The sequence below is a fragment of the Martes martes genome, assembly GCF_963455335.1.
Source record: "Martes martes genome assembly, chromosome: 1".
Classification (NCBI taxonomy): domain Eukaryota; kingdom Metazoa; phylum Chordata; class Mammalia; order Carnivora; family Mustelidae; genus Martes; species Martes martes.
Window position 1 is genome coordinate 154,765,176 of NC_137888.1, and position 25,599 is coordinate 154,790,774.

Genomic DNA, 25,599 nt, shown 5'->3' on the forward strand with positions numbered 1-25,599 from the left:
CCCCTGCTTTTATTTTTTTTAAGATTTTATTTATTTATTTGAGATCACAAGTAGGCAGAGAGGCAGGCAGAGAAAGGGGGCGGGGGAAAGCTGGCTCCCTGCTGAGCAGAGAGCCTGATGCGAGGCTCGATCCCAGGACCCTGAGATCATGACCTGAGCCAAAGGCAGAGGCTTTAACCCACTGAACCACTGAACTCACCCCTGCTTTTAAATGGTTGTACTAAATCTACATTATCAAATGTGTAGCCACCATATATTATACCCTCTCTTTTTTAACTCTCATTGAGCTTATTTAATGCTCCCCACCAGTCTTTATTTATAGTCATTTTGTTGTCTGGTGATTGTTCTCCAGAAGATTCATTCTTCAGGCAGGGTTCATGGGAACAGTATTCTCTAAGGTCTTGTATGTTGATACCAGCTTGTGCCCTTTATACTTGAAATCCAGTTTTGCTGTATATAAACTTCTGTGTTTACATTCTTCTTTTCCTGATCATCTTAAATCTGTTATTTAATTTGCTTCTGCCATAAAGCTTTGTATATGTAGTTGGAATAGGGATGAATACTTTAACAGCTGAGTCATCTGATTATGGATATTTTGATGTGTCATCTAAACTTGACAGGTGACAGTTTCTTAAAGATTAGTTGCAATTTGAAATTTTTAAAACCATGGCAATCAACCCTTTATACTTTACTAAGTTAAATTCCATTTGTCTTTGAATAGATCTTTTCCTCATTCAAAGTGGATTTTGAAACATCATGTATTTATCATTTGGAAAATATCAAGATTTGGGACACCGAACAGGGGTGCCTGTGTGGCTCAATCAGTTGGGCATCATACTCTTGATTTTCACTCAGGTTCTGGTCTCAGGGTCATGAGGTTGAGCCCCACATTGGTTCCACACTCAGTATGGAGTCTGCTTGAGATTTTCCAGCTCCCTCATCTTCTGCCCCACCCCCCACCCTGCTCACTCGTATGCATACTCTCTCTCTCAATAAATAAATAAGTAAATATAATCTTTATTTTAAAAAAAGATTAGGGACATTGATAATTCACGGTAGCCAGTATAAGTTTTCCAAAATTCTAATTTTTATTCAAAAGCTTGAATTTTATCATTGGCACAATTTTCCTTGAAGTGGCAGTCTCATTTCATTTTTTAGAAAATGTCTGTTATGTACTTGAGTCTGAATTACCATAATTTATGTCAGCTATTCCTTCATGTTAAAATGTTTCATTAAAAAAAGTGAGCTAGTTTTATTTTTTTTTCTTGTGGCATATTTATTTTATTTTATTTTTTTTTAATTTTTTATTTATTTTCAGCGTAACAGTATTCATTGTTTTTTCACCACACCCAGTGCTCCATGCAATCTGTGCCCTCCCTAATACCCACCACCTGGTTCCCCCACCCTCCCACCCCGCCCCTTCAAAACCCTCAGGTTGTTTTTCAGAGTCCATAGTCTCTCATGGTTCACCTCCCCTTCCAATTTCCCTCAACTCCCTTCTCCTCTCCATCTACCCTTGTCCTCTCTATTATTTGTTATGCTCCACCAATAAGTGAAACCATATGATACTTGACTTTCTCTGTTTGACTTATTTCACTCAGCATAATCTCTTCCAGAAGTGAGCTAGTTTTAAAAAAAAGTGGCTAGTTTAGCTCATAGCTCAAACAATTGTTTTTTTTCCTAAGACAACCATTTGAAACCTTTCCTTTGGCTCTTTTCAGTTTATTGCATGAATGAGTTACTCTAGTCCAAGCTAAAAGCAGACCCCAGATGGTTTTATTATACAAGCAGTGAGGTTTTTAAACTTGTGACAAGGGACAGAAGGAAAATCTACTCATTGCAAGGAAGTCCTCACTTAAGCGTCAGTAAGCCAAAAGCACTTAAAACCCATGAACCTTCAGCTGGTCATCCTTAGCCAGCCCAGTCCCTGTGAGGAACTGGCTTATGTTCTTGTGCTGGTGACCCTTTAGCTGAATTACTTCTCCATATTCTGAATGCTCACTTACATTACCATTGCAGGCAAGTTTCTTCTTCTTCTTTTTTTTTTTTAAAGATTTTATTTATTTATTTGACAGACAGAGATCACAGGTAGGCAGAGAGGCAGGCAGAGAGAGAGGAAGGGAAGCAGGCTCCCTGCTGAGCAGAGAGCCCGATGCAGGGCTCAGTCCCAGGACCCTGGGATCAGGACCAGAGCCGAAGGCAGAGGCTTTAACCCACTGAGCCACCCAGGCACCCCACAAGTTTCTTCTTAAACACCTTCTCTAGCTTCTTTTTATTGTAATTATTCTTAATCCCTTGGACAGTAGTAAGGGTCTTCCTCCCATTTTCTCTGCTGAATTCTTATATGGGGCGCCTGGGTGGCTCAGTGGGTTAAAGCGTCTGCCTTCGGCTCAGGTCATGATCCCAGGGTCCTGGGATCGAGTCCCACATCAGGCTCTCTGCTCAGCAGGGAGCCTGCTTCCCTTCCTCTCTCTCTGCCTGCCTCTCTGCCTACTTGTGATCTCTGTCTGTCAAATAAATAAATAAAATCTTTTAAAAAAATTCTTATATAATATAATCCTTAGTGCCTGCAAGAAGCAAATCATCACCCTTACTTGCATCAGCAGAGGGGTGGAAAGAGTGGAGGTTCTTGATAGCAGACATACATTGTGATTCCTTTTCCTCTGTGGGAAAAGGCAGTGGCAGGGTGTGGTGGTGGGATGGAGTGTTGTGCAGTGAGGGGGCTCAGTGATTGGGACCAAAAACCATTTGAAACCTTTTATGTGTACCTACCATTTTGTCACACAGAAATTAAAAAGATGTGTGCTCAAAAGTTAAGATTCAATAAAATCAATCGTTTGTTTCTGCTTTGTCCAGGACATTCTTTTTTTTCTTTTAATTTAATAAACATATAATGTATTTTTATCCCCAGGGGTACAGGTCTGTGAATCGCCAGGTTTACACATTTTACAGCACTCATCATAGCACATACCCTCCCCAATGTCCATTTCCCCATGTCCAAGACATTCTTAAGTAAAACTTCTGTTTTTTTTTTTTTAAATGATTGTTATTTTGGGTTTTAAACACTGAGGGCATGGCTTTGAAGGCTAAAATGACGCTAAGTACAGTTTTATCCCACTGCCTTTATTTGTGCTCAGGAACCAGCAGTTTGCCCACCATTTCTTTGGCACCATTAGTGGAAGTGTTAATACAGAAAAGGTAAATGACATCTTTGTATTGAGAATAGTTTTGACCTATGGAATTCCTGAAAAGACTCTCAGATGATTTTCATGGGTCTCTGGAGCATATTTTGAGGATTGCTGGGAGATCTCTGTGTGCAAGTGGCACATAACATGTTCCCACATTTAAACCACATAACCCCACCTGACTGCTGCAAAAGAGGAAGAGGCAGCTAGCTGCTCTCCAAAATCCATATAGCCCTGTTCTTCCTGGGCACACAGTTAGGCATGCATGCCCAGGGAAAGAGAAAAACATGACATTTGATGAGCAGCTAGCCATTTATGCCCTAGTCTGCCTTTCTGGTGACCAGATTACCATATTGGTGACCCTTATTTCCACACAGAACACACCTCATCCCCAAAAGGTAAACCAAATCCCATCCATTCACTGCATCCAGCTCCAAGTATAGGATCTCTGGCTGATATGCAGTCTTCTCTGTCATATCTCCATGTGGTGCTTCATGATTTTGTTACCTTTCCCCAGCTGTTGCCCCTCCCCTTATTCAGGATCAGGGACAAGGTGACTGCAATAAACAAAATTTGGGAAGGGGAAGACAGTAAGACACACAGTAGTTACTGTTCTATAGCAATGATGAGATTCTGCTAGTGAAGCTTGTGCTGGCAGTAGGGGAAGGTCCTACTCTGTCTTCTGTGAAGAACTCTTTTCCTACTGGTTTTTGGTGACCCTTAACTCCAGCCTTTGGAAGGTTCTTTCTTGTCCATTATCTTCCATAACTAACCTGAAGTGGATATTAGGGAATATTCCTGTCTTGGGGTTTCTTCCTATTTCATAGTCATTTCTTATCTATGCAGTTTTGGAGATCTGAGGATTGGTTTCTAAGTGGTATATTTTAGACCAAGATTTTGGTTGAATTCTTTGACAGAATTTAATAACTCACTGCTCATCTGATTTGTTTGATTCTAGTTCCTATGCCTGTAACCCCACCCAGTTATTTCTTAGACTGCAGCCTTAGGACTCCTATATTTTACTTTTTGCCTCTGTGCCTCTCTTTCTCAGTGGTATCTCTCCAGAGACATCTACAACAATAATAGGGTTGGAAAGAAACGGGGCAACTTTAATTTAGTCTTTGCTACAGGGTTTAATGTATATAACAAAGAATTTCAAGCAATCTCCTGTAGCCCAAGATACTTTTAAGTTTTGGAAAGTAATGTTTAGACATAATTGGCTTTTTCAACAGTCTAAGGCCTTCAGTTTCTATGCTCTCTCCCCCTTTATTTCTGCTTGCAAGCCAACTAGTTTTTCCCTGAGTACTTTCTTTCTTGTAATGCCTTAACCACAGCAATGATAAGCCATTAGTCACTAACCTTTTGGCACTTTGTAACCTCTTCTCTAAATTAGATCTACATACTGTGTCTGCCCTCCACATTATCACAGGCAGTAGTATCACATAGTTATCTGCTCTGTTTCCTTTGCTGTCAGCCACTAGGCAGATGTCACATATTTTAGATTTTTGTTCTAGAAGCCCCCGCTTCAAGGTGTTTCTGTCTTCACTAGCGTAGAGTAGACTAATGTGGCATATGTATTTAATAATTATCTAATATCTGAAACACAACAGAAGTTTACTTACTGTTCGTCTAATAAAGTCGGGAATGGTGTGTGGAGGCATCGAGGAGGCCCTGCTCTCTGCAGTTATTAAGAACCTGTTTGAAAGAAGTTCTACTGTTTTCAACCATGGCTTCCTTCCAGCTGGGCACCTTCCTGTGGCTAGCTGTTAGTTATGTGCCTGCTTGTACTGCAAGGGAGGCTAGGAAATGAAGTATAGATGTGTATCTGGGAAACAGTTGTCACTGTCCTATAAAATTGAACATTGGCATTGACCAAGCATTGCAACTTTTGAGTATACACTAAGGAAGCTCTTACAAATGTAAACCAGGTGACATGTATAAAAATGTTCAGTAGTGTATGGGTGGCTCAGTCGGTTGAGCATCCAGCTCTTGACTTTGGCCCAGATCATGATCTCAGGGTCATGAGATTGAGCCTTACATCAGTCTTGATGCTCAGCATGGAGTCTGCTTGTCCATCTCCTTCCTCCTTCTGCCTCCCCTGCTCATGCTCTCCCCCTCTCAAATAAATAAAATAAAAATCTTTAAAAAAATGTCCATAGCAGCACTATTCCTAATAGCAAAAATACTGAAAACAACCAAATATTCACTGGAATATGGAATATTATTAATATGATAAATATGTGATATAATTATAATGTGAAGTATAAACATAGTGAAATGTACTAAATCTCACAAAATGACATGGATAAGTCTTAGTATTATAATGCCGGGGGTAAAAAAGCTAGTTTCAAAAGACTATACAGCATATACTATTTTTTTAAGATTCAAGATTTTAAAAAGCCACATTTTAGGAATGTATACATTGTGGTAAAACCCTGAAGGGAACAAAAAGCAGATATCATGAGCATACTTACTTGTTGAGAGGTAGAGAAAGGAAATAAGGGAGGAACACAAAGTAGATACCGTGATACTAGTAATGATCTAGTTAAGTTTCAGTGGTGATTCATATACTCTTATTGGGGACTATAAAGTGTTATATATTCTTTTGTATGTATCAAAATATTCCTAATAAGAAAATTGTGATAAGTTTGAAAGGTATGAAGGTATACTACATTTTTTCTTTTCTTGGTTTGTTTCCTGGTTAGTTTTTTGTTGATGTACCTAACTAACCACCTTGTTACTTCATCTCCCCTTGGCTGTCTTTTAGGGTTAGGTATCTCTAATCTTTATAAATATTTTGTTTCCCACTTCTTATTCAGAACTGTTCCCATTTGTTGTGTTCCAACCTTTTGAATCACACTTTGCTAAGTTCACTGTTAATTTCTCAAATTACATTTATTAAAATTCAGTTACTTTTTCATGTATTTTACCTGGATTTCCTTTCCTATGTTGATTTTGGAAATCTCCCTTCTCCAGCTCCATGTTGCAATGATCTAACGTTGGAAATTTTCACCTTTTCCATCATTCAGTTGACTTATATTTTAAAAGTCAAGTTTTTCTTCTAGAAACTCAGTGATAGATTCCTTAAGATCACTAGCATTATGACAGAAGTAGATTCATCATTGTTTAAACATCTTGAATTTGCATGAAGTCACTGATCTTTACACTGTTTTTGTTAAAATGTCTTTTAGGGTGGGGATTCAGTAAATAGGTGACGGAGATTAACTACTACACTTACTATGGTGAGCACTGAGTAATGTAGAGAATTGTTGAGTCACTATATTGTATACCTGAAACTAATGCAACACTGTTAACTATACTGGAATTAAAGAACTTAATAAAATTTTTAAAAATTAAAATTTAAAAAATGTCTTTTAAGTAACTTTAGTCAGAAGCTGACCAACATCTTTTTGTGATGTGTTTTATTTTAGTTACTATTTAGTGCTCAATATTTATGATGAAATCTTTATTCATAAGATAGTAATTGAATAATTGATTATTCAATTAACCATAAAAGTATATGTTCTTTTTTAGAAAATGTAATGATTGCAAATCTTAATAACTTAGTTTTTTTTTTTTTAAAGATTTTATTTATTTATTTGACAGAGATCACAAGTAGGCAGAGAGACAGGCGGAGAGAGAGGAAGGGAAGCAGGCTCCCTGCCGAGCAGAGAGCCCGACGTGGGGCTCGATCCCAGGACCCCGGGATCAAGACCTGAGCCGAAGGCAGAGGCTTTAACCCACTGAGCCACCCAGGCACCCCATTAATAACTTAGTTTTAACTTCCCTTGAAAATATGGAGAGTTGAAACCAAAAAGAGACTACATTCATATGAAGCTAGTTTTGCTGTTGTGGAGTTGTTTTCTCTTTGTAGTCTTATCTTTATTCATGTATTTTTTATTAACATGTAATGTATTATTTGTTTCAGGCGTACAGGTCTGTGAATCATCAGTCTTACACAATTCATAGCTCTCACCATAGCACATACCCTCCCCAATGTCCATCACCCAGCCACCCCATCGCCCTTCCCCCACAGCAGCCCTCAGTTTGTTTCCTGAGATTAAGAGTCTCTTCCAGTTTGTCTCCCTCCCCAGTGCCATCTTGTTTCATTTTTCCCTCCCTTACCCACACGATCCCCCACCCTGCCTCTCGAATTCCTCAGATTAGAGAGATCGTATGATGATCGTCTTTCTCTCATTGACTTATTTTGCTCAGGATAACACTCTCTAGTTCCATGCATGTTGTCATAAATGGAAAGATTTGGGGTTTTTTGATGACTGCATAGTATTCCATCATGTATATATTACCACCTCTTCTTTATCCATTCATTGGTTGCTGGACATCTAGCTTCTTTCCATAGTTTGGCTATTGTGGACATTGCTGCTATAAACATTCAGGTACACGTGCCCCTTTGGATCACTACATTTGTATCTTTAGGGTAAATACCCAGTAGTATGATTGCTGGATCGTAGGGTAGCTCTATTTTCAACTTTTTGAGGAACCTCCATGCTATTTTCCAGAGTGGCTGCACCAGCTTGCATTCCCACCAACACTGGAGGAGGGTTCCCCTTTCTCCACATCCTTGCCAGCATCTGTCGATTCCTGACTTGTTAATTTTAGCCATTCTGACTGGTGTGAGGTGGTATCTCATTGTGGTCTTGATTTGTATTTCCCTGATGCCGAGTGATGTCGAGCACTTTTTCATGTGTCTGTTGGCCATCTGGTTGTCTTCTTTGCAGAAATGTCTGTTCATGTCCTCTGCCCATTTCTTGATTGTATTATTTGTTCTTTGGGTGTTGAGTTTGATACGTTCTTTATAGATTTTGGATACTAGCCCTTTATCTGATAGGTCGTTTGCCAATATCTTCTCCCATTCTGTCGGTTGTCTTTTGGTTTTGTTGACTGTTTCCTTTGCTGTGCAGAAGCTTTTGATCTTGATGAAGTCCCAATAGTTCATTTTTGCCCTTGCTTCCCTTGCCTTTGGCGATGTTTCTAGGAAGAAGTTGCTGCGGCTGAGGGCGAAGAAGTTGCTGCCTGTGTTCTCAACGATTTTGATGGATTCCTGTCTCACATTGAGGTCTTTCATCCATTTTGAGTCTGTTTTTGTGCCAGTATCATACTGTCTTGATGATGACAGCTTTGTAATAGAGCTTGAAGTCTGGAATTGTGATGCCTCCAACTTTGGTTTTCTTTTTCAACATTCTTCTGGCTATTCAGGGTCTTTTCTGGTTCTATATAAATTTTAAGATTATATTTTCCATTTCCTTGGGAAAAAAAGATGGTATTTTGATAGGGATTGCATTAAATGTGTAGATTGCTTTAGGTAGCATAGACATTTTTACAATATTTGTTCCTCCAATCCATTAGCAGGAATGTTTTTCCATTTCTTTGTGTCTTCCTCCATTTCTTTCATAAGTACTTTCATAAGTACTTTATAGTTTTCTGAGACCAGATTCTTTGCCTCTTTGGTTAGGTTTATTCCTAGGTATCTTATGGTTTTGGGTCCAGTTGTAGACAGGATTGACTCCTTAATTTCTCTTTGTTCTGTCTTGTTGTTGGTGTATAGAAATGCAATTGATTTCTGTGTGTAGATTTTATATCCTGCCACTTTACTTAATTCCTGTATGAGTTCTAACAGTTTTGCAGTGGAGTCTTTTGGGTTTTCCACATAAAGTATCATATCTGCAAAGAGTGAGACTTTGACTTCTTCTTTGGTGACTTGGATGCCTTTTATTTCTTTTTGTTGTCTGATTGCTGAAGCTAGGACTTCTATACTTGATCTTAGCCAAAGGGCCAAGAAGCAATGAGGCTAGGACTGCTAGTACTATGTTGAATAGTAGTGGTGATAGTGGACAGCCCTGCCATGTTGCTGACCCATTGAGAATGGTATTCACTGTGGGGTTTTCATAGATGGCTTTGATGATATTGAGGTATATGCCCTCTATCCCTACATTTTGAAGAGTTTTGATCAAGAAAGAATGCTGTACTTTGTCAAATGCTTTTTCTGCATCTATTGAGAGTATCATATGGTTCTTCTTCTTTCTTTTATTAATGTATCAGATTGATTGGTATGTGGATATTGAACGAGCCTTGCACCCGAGGAATAAATCCCACCTCGTCGTGATGAATAATCCTTTCAGTGTACTGTTGGATCATAGTGGCTAGTATTTTAGTGATCATTTTTGCATCCATGTTCATCAGGGATATTGGTCTGTAATTCTCCTTTTTGATGAGGTCTTTGTCTGGTTTTGGGACCAAGGTAATACTAGCCTCATAAAATGAGTTTGGAAGTTTTCCTTCCATTTCTATTTTTTGCAACAGTTTCAGGAGAATAGGTATTAATTCTTCTTTGAATGTTTGGAAGAATTCCCCTGGTAAGCTGTCTGGCCCTGGGCTCTTGTTTTTTTGGGAGATTTTTGATGACTGCTTCAATCTCCTTACTGGTTATGGGTCTGTTCAGGTTTTTTATTTCTTCCTGGTTCAGTTTTGGTAGTTTATATGTCTCTAGGAATGCATCCATTTCTTCCAGATTGTCTACTTTGCTGGCATATAGTTGCTTGTAATATGTTCTTATAATTGTTTGTATTTCTTTGGTGTTTGTTGTGATCTCTCCTCTTTCATTCATGATTTCATTAATTTGGGTCCTTTCTCTTTTCTTTTTGATGAGTCTGGCCAGGGATTTATCAATCTTATTAATTCTTTCAAAGATCCAGCTCCTAGTTTCGTTTATCTGTTCTACTGTTCTTTTGGTTTCTAGTTCATTGATTTGTGCTGTGATCTTTACTATTTCTCTTCTCCTGTGGGGTTTAGGTTTAGGCTTTATTTGATGTTTTTTCTCCAGCTCCTTTTGGTGTAGGGTCAGGATTTTTATTTTTGAGACCTTTCTTGTTTCTTGAGAAAGGCTTGTATTGGTGTATACTTTCCTCTCAGGACCACCTTTGCTGTATCCCAAAGATTTCATTTTCATTTGTTTCCGTGAATTTTTAAAATTCTTCTTTAATTGCCTGGTTGACCCCTTCATTCTTTAGTAGGATGCTTTTTAGCCTCCATGTATTTGAATTCTTTCCAACTTTCCTCTTGTGGTTGAGTTTGAGTTTCAGAGCATTGTGTTCTGAAAATATGCAGGGAATGATCCCAATCTTTTTGGTACCTGGTGAGACATGATTTGTGGCCCAGGATGTGATCTATTCTGGAGAATGTTCCATGTGCACTAGAGAAGAATGTGTATTCTGATGGAATATTCTGAATATATTTGTGATGTCCATCTGGTCCAGCATGTCATTTAAGGCCTTTATTTCCTTGATCTTTTGCTTGGATGATCTGTCCATTTCAGTGAGGGGGTTATTAAAGTCCCCTACTATTATTGTATTATTGTCAATGTGTTTCTTTGATTTTGTAATTAATTGGTTTATATAATTGGGTGCTCCCATGTTAGGGGCATAGATATTTAAAATTGTTAGATGCTTGTCTTGGGTAGACCCTTTAAGTATATAATTGTCCGTTAAGTATAATTAAGTATATAAGTGTCCATCTTATTATAGTCTTTGGTTTAAAATCTAATTTATCTGATACAAGGATTGCCACCCCAGCTTTCTTTTGATGTCCATTAGCATGGTAAATTGTTTTCCACCACTTCACTTTAAATCTGGAGGTGTCTTTGTGTCGAAAATGAGTTTTGCAGACAGCGTATCAGTGGGTCTTGTTTTTTTAATCCATTCTGATACCCAGTGTTTTTTGATTGGGGCATCTAGCCCATTTACATTCAGGGTAACTATTGAAAGGTATGAATTTAGTGCCATTGTATTGCCTATAAGGTGACTGTTTCTGTATGTTGTCTCTGTTCCTTTCTGGTCTGTTACTTCTAGGTTCTCCTTTGGTTAGAGGACCCCTTTCAATATTTCTTATAGGGCTGGTTTGGTGATAGCAGATTCTTTTAGTTTCTGTTTTTCCTGGAAGCTTTATATTTCTTCTATATTCAGTGACAGCCTAGCTAGATATAGTATTTTGGCTGCATATTTTTCTCGTTTAGTTCTCTGAATATATCATGTCAGTCCTTTCTGGCCTGCCAGGTCTCTCTGGATAGATCTGCTGCCAATCTATTATTTCTACCACTGTAGGTTACAGACTTCTTGTCCTGAGCTGCTTTCAGGATTTTCTCTTTATCACTGAGACTTGTATGTTTTACTATTAGATGACAGGCTGTTGACCTATTTTCATTGATTTTGAGGTGTATTCTCTTTGCCTCCTGGATTTTGATGCCTGTTCTCTTCGCCAAATTAGGGAAATTCTGCATTATAATTTGCTCTAATATACCTTCTGCCCCTTTCTCTCTTTCTTCGTGTTCTGGGATCCCGATTATTCTAATATTATTTCATCTTTTTTTTTTTAAAGATTTTATTTCTTTATTTGACAGACATAGATCACAAGTAGGCAGAGAGGCAGGCAGAGAGAGAGAGGGGAGGAAGCAGGCTCCCCGCTGAGCAGAGAGCCCAATGCGGGGCTCAATCCCAGGACCCTGGGATCATGACCCGAGCCAAAGGCAGAGGCTTTAACCCACTGAGCCATCCAGGCGCCCCTAATATTATTTCATCTTATGGTATCACTTATCTCTCAAATTCTCCCCTTGTGGTAAAGTAGTTGTTTATCTCCCTTTTTCTCAGTTTCTTTATTCTCCATCATTTGATCTTCTGTATTACTGATTCTTTCTTCTGCCGCATTTATCCTAGCAGTAAGAGCCTCCATTTTTTATTGCATCTCATTAATAACTTTTTCGATTTCAACTTGGTTAGATTTTAGTTCTTTTATTTCTCCAGAAAGGGTTTTTATTTTTCCATAAAGGGATTCTCTAGTGTCTTATGCTTTTTTCAAGCCCAACTAGCATCTTGATAATCACCATTTTGAACTCTGGTTCTACATCTGACATCTGACATCCATATTCATTAGGTCCCTAGCTGTCAGTACTGCCTCTTGTTCTTTTGAGGTGAGTTTTTCTGCCTTGTCATTTTATCCAGATAAGAATAGCTGAATGAGAGAACAAAATACTAAAAATGTAGCAGTGACCTCAGAAAAATATACACTAACCAAATCAGAAGAGATCCAGAACCCGGGGCGGGAGGGGCGTAGGTAGGAGAAAGAAAAATATATATATATGATTAGAACAGAGCCACACATTTGATTTTGGGTGTATTTTGGTATGTTAGAAGAAACTGCCTTCCAAAATTTTAAAGAAAGAAAAACTTACATATATACAAAAATAAGGGTAAACATGATGAAGGGATGGAATATGGCTGTAAGGATGAAAATTTAAAAAGATTCTAAAAAAGGAATTGAGAAGATAAGAAGTTGGTTGAAATAAGAAGGGAAAAAAAAAAAGGAGAGAATGTGATCTGGCTGGAGACTAGGAAAAAAAGCCACACACTAGATTTAGCGTATATTTTGATCTGTTAGAAGAAACTGTATCCCAAAATTTTAAAGAAACAAAAACTTACATGTATACAAAAAACAAGGTTAAATACAATAAAGGAATAGAATATGACTATAACAATGAAAATTTTAAAAGTTTTTAAAAAGTATTGATAAGATAAAATAGTTTAAAATGGTGAAAATAGGAAAGAGGAAAAATAAAAATATATAAGATAAAAATAAATTTTAAAAAATTTAACTTTGTAAGACTAAAGGATCATGGGGGGGAAGCCATGAATTTTATGTGTTGCTTCCCCTAGTTCTATTCCACAGTTCTCATTGATTCGTGAACTTGATTTTGGCTGGATGTTCTTGCTGATCTTCTGGGGGAGGGGCCTGTTGCAGTGATTCTCAAATGTCTTTGCCCTGAGGCAGAATTGCACCGCCCTTTCCAGGGGCCAGACTAAGTAATCTTGGGTTCACTCTTGGGAGCATTTGTTCCCTGAACCCTTTCCATACAGCTTTGGAGGACGGGAATGAAGATGGTGGCCTCCCAATCTCTGGTGCCAGAGGAGCCGAGAGCTCAGGGCCCCGGTCCTTAGTGTGCCCTCAGAGAAAAGCAGTCGGTACCTCCTGTCTCCCTGCTCTCTGGCTGCAGTCCAGGCTCACTCGGCCTATGACTGAGTGTTTCAGTCATAGGTTTGGAGTCTCCAAGCCCAGCAGATTCCTGCCACGTGCTCCCACACCACTCATTCTGGAAGGAGGGGGTCTCTCCAGATCTGCCACCTGTGGGGTCCCTGCTCAAGGAGCAATGGCCCACCTGTGCCTTGGATCACAGTTTAAGGTAATCCTGCGATGAGAGCCCACTGCTCAGCTCTGTCTCTGCAGTCAGCTTCCCTGGTTTGATACCTGGGGGCTCTGCCACATTCAGACACCCCTGGTTTTTTTGTGACCCTTACTTAGGGTCCTGAGACCACACTGTCCCCACGAGGGCTCCCCCCTTTCCCCCCTTAGCCTCTGGAGCGATGTCCCTCAGTGGAGCAGGCTTCTAAAAGTTCCGATTTTGTGCTCCCCCTGTGATCTGTCTTCCTGAATGTTGCCTCGGATTCACTTCTCTTCAGGTCCTACCTTCCAGAAAGTGGTGCTTTTCTGTTCTTGGAATTGCTGCTCTTCTTCTCGTCTATCTCCTGTTGAGTTTGTAGGTGATCAGAATGGTTTGATAACTATCTAGCAGAACTCCTGGGACCCAATGAAATTTGGGTGTTCTACTCTTCCGCCATCTTGCTCCTCTTTATTATATTTTAAATTAAAAAGCTTAATAGCTTTAGCAAGTGACACAATAAAATGTTGAATAAAGAAAAAGGTATATCTCCTGTTAACATGCCTCGCACACTCTGAGATAAGAAGTGTAAATAGTGTCTGTACTTTTGGAAACATTCCTGAAGTGGTTAACTCTTAGGGTTGTTGGGTTTTTTTTCTCTTTTAGATAACATCACCAAACCAATGCTCTGAAACCTCAAATTTAATATTTAGTAAATGAACATAATTGTTTGCTTTTCACTCATTTACCTTAGTATGTGAGAACAGGTTTAGTGGTCTTTAGGAAAAATTTTGTCTTCTGTATCCACATTTCAGAGACTATTCATTTGCACACACACAAAAAATGAAGCCCATATTTTTATGTTCAGAGGCATTATTCTAAGTAGGTAGTTCTTTGAAGAATATAGGGAGGGCCTGGCATCACTTTTTGTTATTTTTTATCCTAGCTGTTCTAAGGATATGAAGTGTATAAATATAGAAATGCCAAAAGTCATATTCTGGGTCTTAGTACCACACTTAACCCACAGCAGTTCTTAGCAAAACAACTAACATTCATGTGATAATTTAAAGTTCCCCACACTTTCCTAAAGGCCTGTTAAGGTTCTGCCTCTGTTGATTCAGTCTAAGGTTTACTAATGATTATTATTTTGAGGAAAAAAGGAATGTTCTCTGAGTATATTGTAGCAGTTTCATAATCATCACTTGATACTCAATCTTTTCAAGTAGAAGGAAAGATATTAATAAAAAATCTCAAGCTCAAAGGTTGAGTGACTTAATCAAGATTCCACAATTGTTGAAAAACATGAGATTTGGAATTTAAAGAGTCTGTATGGATCTGAGACTTCAAGGCTTTTAACTTCAAATCTCATGTTCTTCCTTTATACCTTATTGTTCTTCAGCCAACAAAAATTGTTTCCAGGATGTGTTAGTCTTATAATCTATAAAACAAATAAACAGACAAAAAAATCCTCACAAATCTCCACATATCTAACTATAAAATATAAGGCATGTAATTTTTATTCTTTTAAGCAGAGCACAAACTTCCAATTTAATAGATTATTCAACACTATAGGTCATATGTCTAATCAAAAATCTACTAGCTCATATACATAGTTTTCTTTGCTGTAGTAAGGGAAGTGAAGGATAGCTGGCATTCTACTCCTAGAGCATTCTATATACCATACTGTTGTTATCAAAGCAAAGGAACATACTGTAATCTTATAATTGAGCTAGTATGAAAACACAAGGAGATACAGTGGTTATAATAGAACGAAAAAGCAAATACATAGTTCAAGAACAAATTATAGTGTACTGATAACTGGCAGTGGTTAGCAAATCAGCTACCAGGCTGTCTGTAATAACTAGTGGCTGGGATTTTGATACCGCCAAGGAAAGGAGATGAGGCTTCACATGTAAATGGAGAGGAATCAAATATGTGACCACTACAATGCAGAGACTCTGGAATGATTTCCTCCACCATGTAAGATGGGACTTAAACAAGCAAAGAAACAAGCTTCTGCTTAGGGTTCTGGGGGGGCAGTTCTTTCTTGGAAAATCTCATTTCATGTATGGATGACTCAAATCCCAAGCCTAGAGATTAATGTAAAATTGATGCTGGAAAGTTGAAATCTTTGAAGAATTTGGCAGAATCAAATGTTAAACCAAGATACATGAGCTTTCCACACATCAATAATCAGATGAAAATGAAGTCAGGATAAAATACTAGTAGTTACTGAAGGAAATAGTCCACTATAAGGTAGAGTAAATGGATTAAACAGTAATTAGATCAAGCTAAAAATGGAATTAGGAAACTGGAAAATAGAGATTGGGAATTTAACATAGTTCAGCAAAGAAAGAAAAATATAGAAAGGGCTAAATGACCCAAAAGGTGGGATTAAGTGGCGCAACATATGTGTAAAGGAAATTATAGACAAATATAGAGAAAATATAGAAGAGGTTATATTTTAAGCAATAGTACTGATAATGTTTCAGAATGGAATAAAGATATAAATCCTCAAATTAAAGTAGCACTGTGGGTCTTGAACAGGATCAATAAAGATAAATTTGTACCTAGGTATAATGAAACAGCTAAACTTCAGAGAATAAAATTACCTAAAAGGATTAACAATTGAATTGACAATAGAGCTCTCATCAGCAACAGTAGAAGCAAAGAGTAGAAAAATATTTTCCATGTACCAATGGAAATGTAAACTTAGAATTTTTTACCTACCTAAATAATCATTCTAAAATGAAAAGCGTTTTTCATAAGATAGTGTAGGCACTTTGTAAAACAGTTTTTAGCAGTTCTTCAAAAAGTTAAAATTACCATATGACCCAGAAATTCTACTCCTAGATATATACTCAAAAGAATTGAAAAAATACTTGTATATAAAGAGTGTCATTATTTACAATAGCCAAAATGTGGAAACAGCCCAAATGTCCAACAATAATGAATGAATAACCAAATTGTGGTATACATATACAGTAGGGTATTATTCAGCCATTAAAAAGGAAAGAAATACTGATACATGCTATGACTTGGATAAACTTCAGAAATATTTTGCTAAGAAATGAAGCCACACCCAAAGGCCACATATTGTATGATTCCATTTATATGAAGTATTCAGAATAGATAAATCCACAGAGACAGAAGGTGGGTTGGTGGTTGCCATGGCATAAGAGGAAGTGGAGAATAGAGAATAGCTGCTTAATGGCATGGTGTTTTCTTCTGGGGTAATGAAAATATTTTGAAACTAGTTGGAGGTGGTGGTTGTACAACATTGTGCATGAACTAAATGTCACTGAATTGTATACTTTAAGGTGGGTTTGTTATGTGAACTTTATCTCAGTTTTTAAAATCACAATTAAAATGTTCCAACTTTTAGAACTCACCTGTCTGAATGAACTGTTAAAGGATAAAATCTAGTAAGTTTGATCTCAGAAAGAATGTGTGAGAAACAAACTGGTAAACCAAATGTAACCATGTGGTAAATATTATTTAGTATTGACTTTAGAAAAGGAAAGAAAATATTGATATTAACTAACATGGGAGATTTCATGGAAGCAATGACAGCAAGAACAGTTGTTCATGGTTTCAGGTTTCATGATGGGAGGGTGGTGATCAGAATTAAAGTGATTTAAGTTTTGGTGGGAGATATGTTGGTTAACTTCAACTTAAGAAATATTAATGTAAGATAGGTCTTAAGATTAAAAAAAATTATTAGGGAGACTTCTGCTTTTGCTTAGGAAGGACATGAAAGACTTTTATGGTAATCATAAGAAAAATTACAAAATTTAAAAGTCATACTTTCTATAGGGTAAGCAAAGAGCAATGGACAAGAGGAGATCTGAAAAAACTGAATTTCTCAGAGACACAAGCCCTTTGTAGTGAGCAGAACCACAGCAGCTTCTATACCTGGTGGTGAATGCCTAGTCATGGTACAGATGGGCCTGCTTTAGACACAGAGGCTAAATCAGCCATGCTTTGGAGATTCAAATGCAAGGACAAATAATTTGGTCTAGCTCTTCTTTTCCATTAGTTCCTCTCCACTCCTCCTTGGCCCCACGAAGTTTTGCTAAGAAGACAGGGATGAAGGAAAGCAGGAAGAAATTGTCCAGGCCATCATTCTTGCAATGATGGGATTCAGAGTACTTGCCAGACTTAAATCCAGAGGCTAACCAGAGCTATCTGAAACTGCTTCTAGATCATACACTTCTAGATCATACACTGACAAGATATTTTTAATGTTATGTATGGCTCAGGAAGTTGGAGATGAGCCATTCACAAGTGAAATTTAATTTTAGCTGTGACCCAGCTCCAGCTCAACTTAAGAAGGGTCCTGAATGAGCAGATAGAGGAAAGGGCTTACCCTCTGGGAAATAAGCCAAATGATAGGACATTCTTTACTAGTTTAGCCATAATGTCTGGAGTAGAGCCTAATATTATGAGACATACAAGTGAGCAGAAAAATGTGACCCATGAGCAAAAGAAAACAGTCAATGTAAGCAGACTTTTAGATGACCCAGTTATAGGAATTAGTATATTAGGACTTTAAAAGAACTATTACAAAACATTAAAGATTATTGATGTGTCTTCTCAGGAAAGGGAAACAAAAGCAAAAATAAACTTGGGGCTATACCAAGATAAAAAGCTTTTGCGCAGCAAAGAAAACCATCAACAAAACAAAAAGACAACCTACTGAATGGGAGAATATATAAAGAAATGATATATCTGATAAGGAGCTAATATTCAAAATATATACAGAAGTCTGGTAACTCAGAGCCCAAATAATCTGATTTAAAAATGGGCGGAGGACCTGAATAGACATTTCTTCAAAGACAACAGAAAGATGGACAACAGATACAGGAAAAGATGTCCAACATCTTTAGTCATCAGGGAAATGCAAATCAAAACCACAATGAGATACCACCTTATGCTTGTCAGAATGGCTATTATCAAAAAGGCAAGAAATAACAAGTGTTGGCAAAGATGTGGAGAAAAGGGAACCCTCATGTACTATTGCTGTGAATATAAATTAATACAACCAATTTGGGAAACAAGGGGTTTCCTCAAAATATTAAAAATAGAAATACCATATGGTCTAGTAATTCTACTAATGAGTATTTACCTGAAGAAAATGAAAACACTAATTTGAAAAGATATATGTAACTCTGTGTTTATTGCCTCGTTATTTACAGTAGGCAAATTATGGAAACAACCTAAGGGCCCATTGATAAATGAATTGGGTAAAGATATGTGTATTCATTGGAAAATTACTCAGTCATAAAAAAACAATGAGATCTAGACATTTATGACAACATGAATAGACCTAGAGGGTATTAGGCTAAGCAAAATAAGTCAAAGACAAATACCATATACTTTCACTTATATGTGGAATCTAAAAACAAATGAACAAACAAAAAACAGAATCAGAATCTTAAGTACAGAGGGGCACCTGGATGGCACAGACAGTTAAGTGTCTGGCTCTTGGTTGTGGCTCAGGTCATGATGTCAGGTCCTAAGATCAAGCCCCATGTTGGGTTCCACACTCTGCACAGAGTCTGCTTGGGATTCTCTCTCCTTCTGCCTCTGCTCCTCCCCCCTCTATGCTCACTCTCCCACTCTCTCTCCCAAATAAATAAATCTTAAAAAAAAAGCATCATAAGTACAGAGAACAAACTGGTTGTTGCCAGAGGGACAGGAGTTTGAGGGGTGGGTGAAACAGGTGAAAGGAATTAAGAGGTATAAACTCTCACTTATAAGTCTTGGGGATGAAAAATACAGCACAAGGAATATAGTCAGTAATACTGTAATGTAATGCAGTGAAAAAATAATAACTGCACTTATTGCAGTGAGCATAGCATAGTGTATAGAATTATTGAATCACTAGTCTGTATACCTGAATACTAGATAATATTGTATGTCAACCATACATTAATGAATCTTTTTAATCATGAAAAAATATGTTAAAGAATATACAGAAAAAGATGGCTATAGTGAGTGAAGAGGTAGGATATTTCAGGAGATTTGGAAATTCTTTAAAAAATGGGATTTCTAAAATTGAAAAATACAAAATTGGTTAGGTTGGGGCACCTGGGTGGCTCAGTGGGTTAAAGCCTCTGCCTTTGGCTCAGGTCATGATCCCAGGGTCCTGGGATCAAGCCCTGCATTGGGCTCTCTGCTTAGCAAGGAACCTGCTTCCCCCCCTCTCTCTGCCTGCCTCTCTGCCTACTTGTGATCTCTATCAAATAAATAAATAAATAAAATCTTTTTTAAAAAATTGTTTAGGCTTTTAAGCAGATTGGACACTGCAAAAGATAAGATTGATGAACTTCAAGATAGATTAATAAAAGTTATTTGAAGTGACATGCAGAGAGAAAAGAGATAACAAAAATTAACACATCATTAGCAGCTCAAATGGTCTAACACACATATAATTGGAGGTCCAGAGAAAGAATGGGGCATAAAAATTTAAAGAGCCCCACATTTTCCAAATCTGATGACAGCCTACAGATTCAGGAAGTTTAGCAAATGCCATAAATGAATAAATGCAATGAAAAATAGCACCTAAGTACACTATGGTTAAATTACTGAAAACCAAAGATAAAGAGAAATCTTTAAATATATGTATGGAATGATAATATGAATTTTCATTGAATTCTTATAAGAAATAATTCAAAACCAAAGACAATGAAATGTCATCTTTAAAATGCAGAAAGAAAAAACTCAAAATTACATATCCAGCAAAATAATCTTTTTTTAAAAGAAGATTTTATTTAGAGAAGAGAGGGTGGAGGGTGCAGAGGGAGAGGAAGAAAGACTCTTAAGCAGACTCTGCGCTGACTGTGGAGCCTGACTTGGGACTTGATTTCACACCCTTAAGATCACAACTTGAGCTGAAACCAAGAGTCAGTTGCTTAACTGCCCAGGCCACCCCCAAAAATTATCTTTTAAAAATAAAAGCATTTTCTGGTAAACAAAAACTGTCAGAATTCATCACTGACATTCCCATACTGTACAAAATGCTAAAGGATGTTCTTAAGGCTGAAGGGAGCTGAAAATCATGTACAGAAAAGAATGAAGAATACCATAAATGTTAAGTAGGTGGGTAAATATAAAATACCTTTTACCTCTTGAAGTTACTTAAAAGATAATTGTTTTAAGCAAAAATCATAATACTGTATTATTTGATTCATAATGTATGTCAAGTAAAATATATGACAACACAAAAGATAAAAGATTAAATGAGATTATATTGTAATTGTGGCTGTGGCAATATAATATTAATTCAAGCTAGACTGAAATGGGGATGTATTGTATTCAGAGCAACCACCAAAGACATAAATATAAATTATCTGGTTAAAGAATTCTTAAAAGGAGAGTAAAGGAATAAAGAGCAGTTGGGGAAAATGGAAATCAAATGGCAAGACAGTAGATTTAAGCTATATACATGAAGTGTAAATGAGCTTAACACTCCTATTAAAAGATAAACTGTTAAACTGGAGTTTAACGTAACAAAATAACAAGATACACAATTTGATTGAAAGTAAAAGATGGAAGTATTAAAAGCTGTGTGGTTATGTTAGCATTGACCATGTAGACCTTAAGGCAAGGTGTATATTAGACACAAAGAGACATTTCTTGAAAATAAAAGGTCAATTGGACAATAATAGGAATGTTAAGTTTTGATTAACCTAATAAGTTGAAAATATTTAAAGCAAAACTAAAGGGAAAAAAACGACAAATCCATAATTACATGTAGAGCTTTAATATACCCTTGATAGACTTATAGTAACTGATAGACTAATCAGACAAAAAAATTAGAAAGGATATAGGAGATTTGAACCATACTTAACCAACTAGACATATATAGGACACTATATCCAATAACTTTAGAATATACATTCTTCTCAAATGTAAATGAAACACTTATCAAAATAGATTATATGTTGAGTCATAATGTAAATTCAACAAATCTCAAAGAATTGAAATCATCTAGAGTATGTTCTCTGACCACAGTGGAACTAAACTAGAAATCAAGAAAAACAAAATATTAAGCTACATACTTCTAAATGCTTGAATCAAAAAACTTATCACAGTGGAAGTCAAAGCATTTCAAACTAAACAATAATGAAAGTATGGCATATCAAAATTTGTGGGATGGTGTTTAGAGGGAACTGCTATAAGTGCATGCATTAGAAAAGAAGGAATGAAAGTCAGTGATCAAAAGTTCCATCTCCAGTAACTGGAAAAACACAGCAAGTTCAAAGAAACTATAATGAAGAAAATTGATGAAGATAAGAGCATAGATTAATGAAATGGAGAAATCAACAAAGATAATTTTTATTACTAAAATTGATAACTCTGTAGCTTGACTGATCAAGGGGAAAAAAACAAAACAAAACAGAAAAATCCCCAAAAAGGGACATTACCACTTTTTAAAAAGTATTATGGACATAGTTACGGAATGCATTTGACAACTGTATGAAATTAGATTAAATGGGAAAATCCCTTGAAAAACACACTTTTAAAAACGAGAAGAAATTAAAAATCTGGAGTTATCTGTTACTACACTTGACGTTAGTCAAAAGGCCAAGAAATATTGAAATGTTATCTATTAAATAGAATTTATTAATAGAATTTTCCTGCAGAGCACAAGCGCAGAAAGCTTTTCTTTGAATTTTTCCAAAAATTTAAGGAAGAAATGATACCAATCTTACAGAGACCTTTTCAAAGTATAGGAGCAGTTTTATGAGGCCAACATAACCCTAACCCTACCAAACTGAATGGGGATGTTATAAGAAGGGAAAATTACCGGTCAATATTTCTCTTGAGCAGAGATGTAAAAATCCTGAATAAAACTAGCAAGTCAAATCCAGCAATATATAAAAAGCCTAATAATTATAACCAGTGGGTTTATTTTAGGAACACAGGATTTGTTTGTATATTTGAAAATCAGTCAGTGTAATTAAGCACAATAATCTGATTTTCCATTTTTGGAAACTAGAGAGAGAGGATCAGTAGAAGTCTAACGCAGGCAAAAGGAAGGACCTAATAAAAAATGGAGCAGGGGCACCTGGATGGCTTAGTGGATTAAGCCTCTGCCTTCGGCCCAGGTCATGATCCCAGGGTCCTAGGATCGAGCCCCACATTGGGCTCTCTGCTCAGTGGGGAGCCTGCTTCCCCCTCTCTCTCTGCCTGCCTCTCTGCCTACTTAAAAAAAAATGGAGCAGAACTCAATGAAATTGAAAACAGTAGATGAAATCAATGAAACTAAAATTGGTTTTTTGGAAAGATCAATAAAATTGACAAGCCTCTGGCCAGATTAACCAAGAATGAAAGAAAACACAAATTACTAATAACAGAAATGGAAGCGGGATCATTACTACTAATCTCATGAACATTAAAAGGATAATAAAGGAATATTATGAACTCCTCTATGTCCACAAATTTGATCACTTAAATGGACCAATTCTTCGAAAGACAAAAATACTAATTCCTACGCAAGGAGAAATAGATACACTTAATGGACATATATCTATTAAATATGTTGAATTGATTATTAATAACCTTCCCAAACAGAAAGCACCAGAACCAGATGGTTTCATTGGTCAGTTCTATAAAATTTAAAAAAGAAATACCAATTTTTAAAAATATGTTATCTATTTATTTGAGAGCTGAAGAGCTTGAGTAGGTGGAAGAGGAGCAGAAAGAGAGGGACAAGCAGAATCCCTGCTGGTTGGGGACCCTGATTCAGGACTTGATCTCAGGACCCTGAGATCATGATCTGAGCTGAAGTCAGACACTTAACCAACTGAGCCACCTAGGTACCCTGAAATGATACCAATTCTTTATGCCATCCAGAAAATAGAAGCAGAAGATTTCCTAAGTCATTCTGTGAAGATAGCATTACCCTCATGCCAAAACCAGATAAAGACATTATAGAAAGGAAAAACTACAGAGTAATATATCTTGTGAACATAGATGCAATGTCTTCAACAAAATATCAGTGCATAAACAATGAATCTTGGAAAGCTGAAAAAAATTTTTAAAAATCGAACAATGCATAAAAAGAATTATACACCACAACCAAGTGGGATTTATTTCAGGTATGCAAGTATGCTTCATTCCAAAATTGAGGTAATCCATCACATCAGTTTTTTAAAAAAGAAAAAAATTATATGGTCATTGGCAGATGCAGAAAAAGCATTTGACAAATACTAATGTCCATCATGACAGACACTCTCATCAGACCAAGAATAAAGGGGAACGTCCTCAACTTGATCAAGAATATCTACAAAAAACCAGGCTGCCTGGCTGGCTCAGTCAGTAGAGCATGTGACTTTTGATCTTGAGTTCATGAGTTCAAGCCCCAGGTTGGGCATAGAGCTTATGGAAGGAAGGAAGGAAGGATGGATGGAAGGAAGGAAGGAAGGAAAACCAAAGGAAAAGGGGAGGGAAGGAAAGGAAGAAAGAAAAGAAAGAAAGAGGAAAACCACAAAAAACCTTCAGATAACGCTATACTTAATAGCTGAGAAACTCAATTTTTTTTTCCCCAAGATCAGAAATAAGAAAAGGATGGCCACTCTTACTGCTCCTATTTATCATATTACTGGAAGTCCTAGCTAATGCAATTAAATAAGAAAAGGAGGAGGGAAAGTATACAGTGGGAAGGAAGAAATCAAATTAGTCTTGTTTGTAGATGAAATTATTGTGTATGGAGAAAATCCCAAAGAAGTGACAAAACATTTCTGTAACGAATAAGTAATTACAGCAAGTTTTTAGGATACAATGTTAATATGTAAAAGACCATTGCTTTCCTATATGCCATCAGCGAACAACTAGAAATTGAAATGAAAAGCAATATCATTTACATTAGCATAAAAATGAAATACTTAGGTATAAATCTAGAATAATTTGTATAGGATCTATATGATGAAAACTCTAAAACACCAATGAAAAAAAAGTCAAAATCTAAATAAATGGAGAGATGACATATATTCCTGGATAGGAAGACCCAGTGTTGTTAAAATGTTCATTCTTCTCAAGTTGATCTGTAGAATCAAACACAATCCCAATCAAAATACAACCAAGTTATTTTGCGGATATCAACAAGCTCATCCTAAAGTTTATATGGAAAGTTAGAAGATTCAGAAAAGCCAGTATAATACTAAGGAAAATCAAAACTGGAGGACTGACACTACTTGACTTAAAAGACTTACTGTAATGCTACAATAATCAGGACAATATAATTTTGGTGAAAGAATAAACAAATAGATCAGTGGAACACAATAAAGACTGCAGAAATACAGGCACACAAAGTCAACTGATCTTTGACAAAGGAGTTTTTATTTTTTTTAAGATTTTATTTATTTATATGACAGACAGAGATCACAAGTAGGCAGAGAGGCAGGCAGAGAGAGAGAGACAGAGGGAAGCGGGCTCCCCGCTGAGCAGAGAGCCTGATGCGGAGCTCAATCCCAGGACCCTAGGATCATGACCCGAGCCAAAGGCAGAGGCTTTACCCCACTGAGCCACCCAGATGCCCCAAGGAGTTTTTATTTAATTATATTTATTTATTTATTTATTTATTTGAGAGAGAGAGAGCCAGCAAGCAAGCATGCATGACTCGGGGAGGGAGAGAGGGAGAGAGACTCTCAAGCAGACTCCCCATTGAGTGCAGAGCCTGACATGGGGCTCAATCCCAGGACACTGAGATCATAACCTGAGCCGAAATCAAGAGTCGGATGCTTCACTGAGCCACCCAGGCACCCCAGGAGAAAAAGCAATTTAATGGAGAAACTATCTTTTTCACCAAATGGTGTTGCAACAATTGGACATCTATATGCAGAGGCAGAATGTAAACACAGACCTCACACCTTTCACAGAAATCAACTTAAAATGGATCATAGACCTGTATGGCAAATGCAAAACTATAAAACTTCTGAAAAAACCATAGAAGAAAATGTAGGTGACCTTGGGATTGGCAATGAATTTTTAAATACAATACCAAAAGCATGATCTATCAAAGAGAAAATTGGTAAGTTGGACTTTATTAAAATTAAAAACTTCTTGGGAAAGATAATGTTAAGAGAATGAAAAGACAAACCACAGACTTGGAGGATATATTTTTCAAAGTCATATATGATAAGGACTGATGTCCAAAATACACAAAAAACTCTTAAAATCTGA

General features: G+C 36.9%; 1 protein-coding gene and 1 pseudogene across 2 annotated transcripts in view; one reads left to right on the top strand and one right to left on the bottom strand.

The window, feature by feature from the left end:
- The window catches only part of FBXL2 (F-box and leucine rich repeat protein 2), a gene marked incomplete at its 5' end in the record, with an annotated part of 141,073 nt that overhangs the window by 50,163 nt on the left and 65,311 nt on the right, over positions 1 to 25,599 (top strand).
- Positions 1,881 to 2,643, bottom strand: LOC308351840 (eukaryotic translation initiation factor 1-like; annotated as a pseudogene). Its single transcript has 3 exons — positions 2,551 to 2,643; positions 2,245 to 2,347; positions 1,881 to 2,027 (listed from the first exon to the last, which is right to left on the bottom strand). The product of its transcript is annotated as a eukaryotic translation initiation factor 1-like (transcript).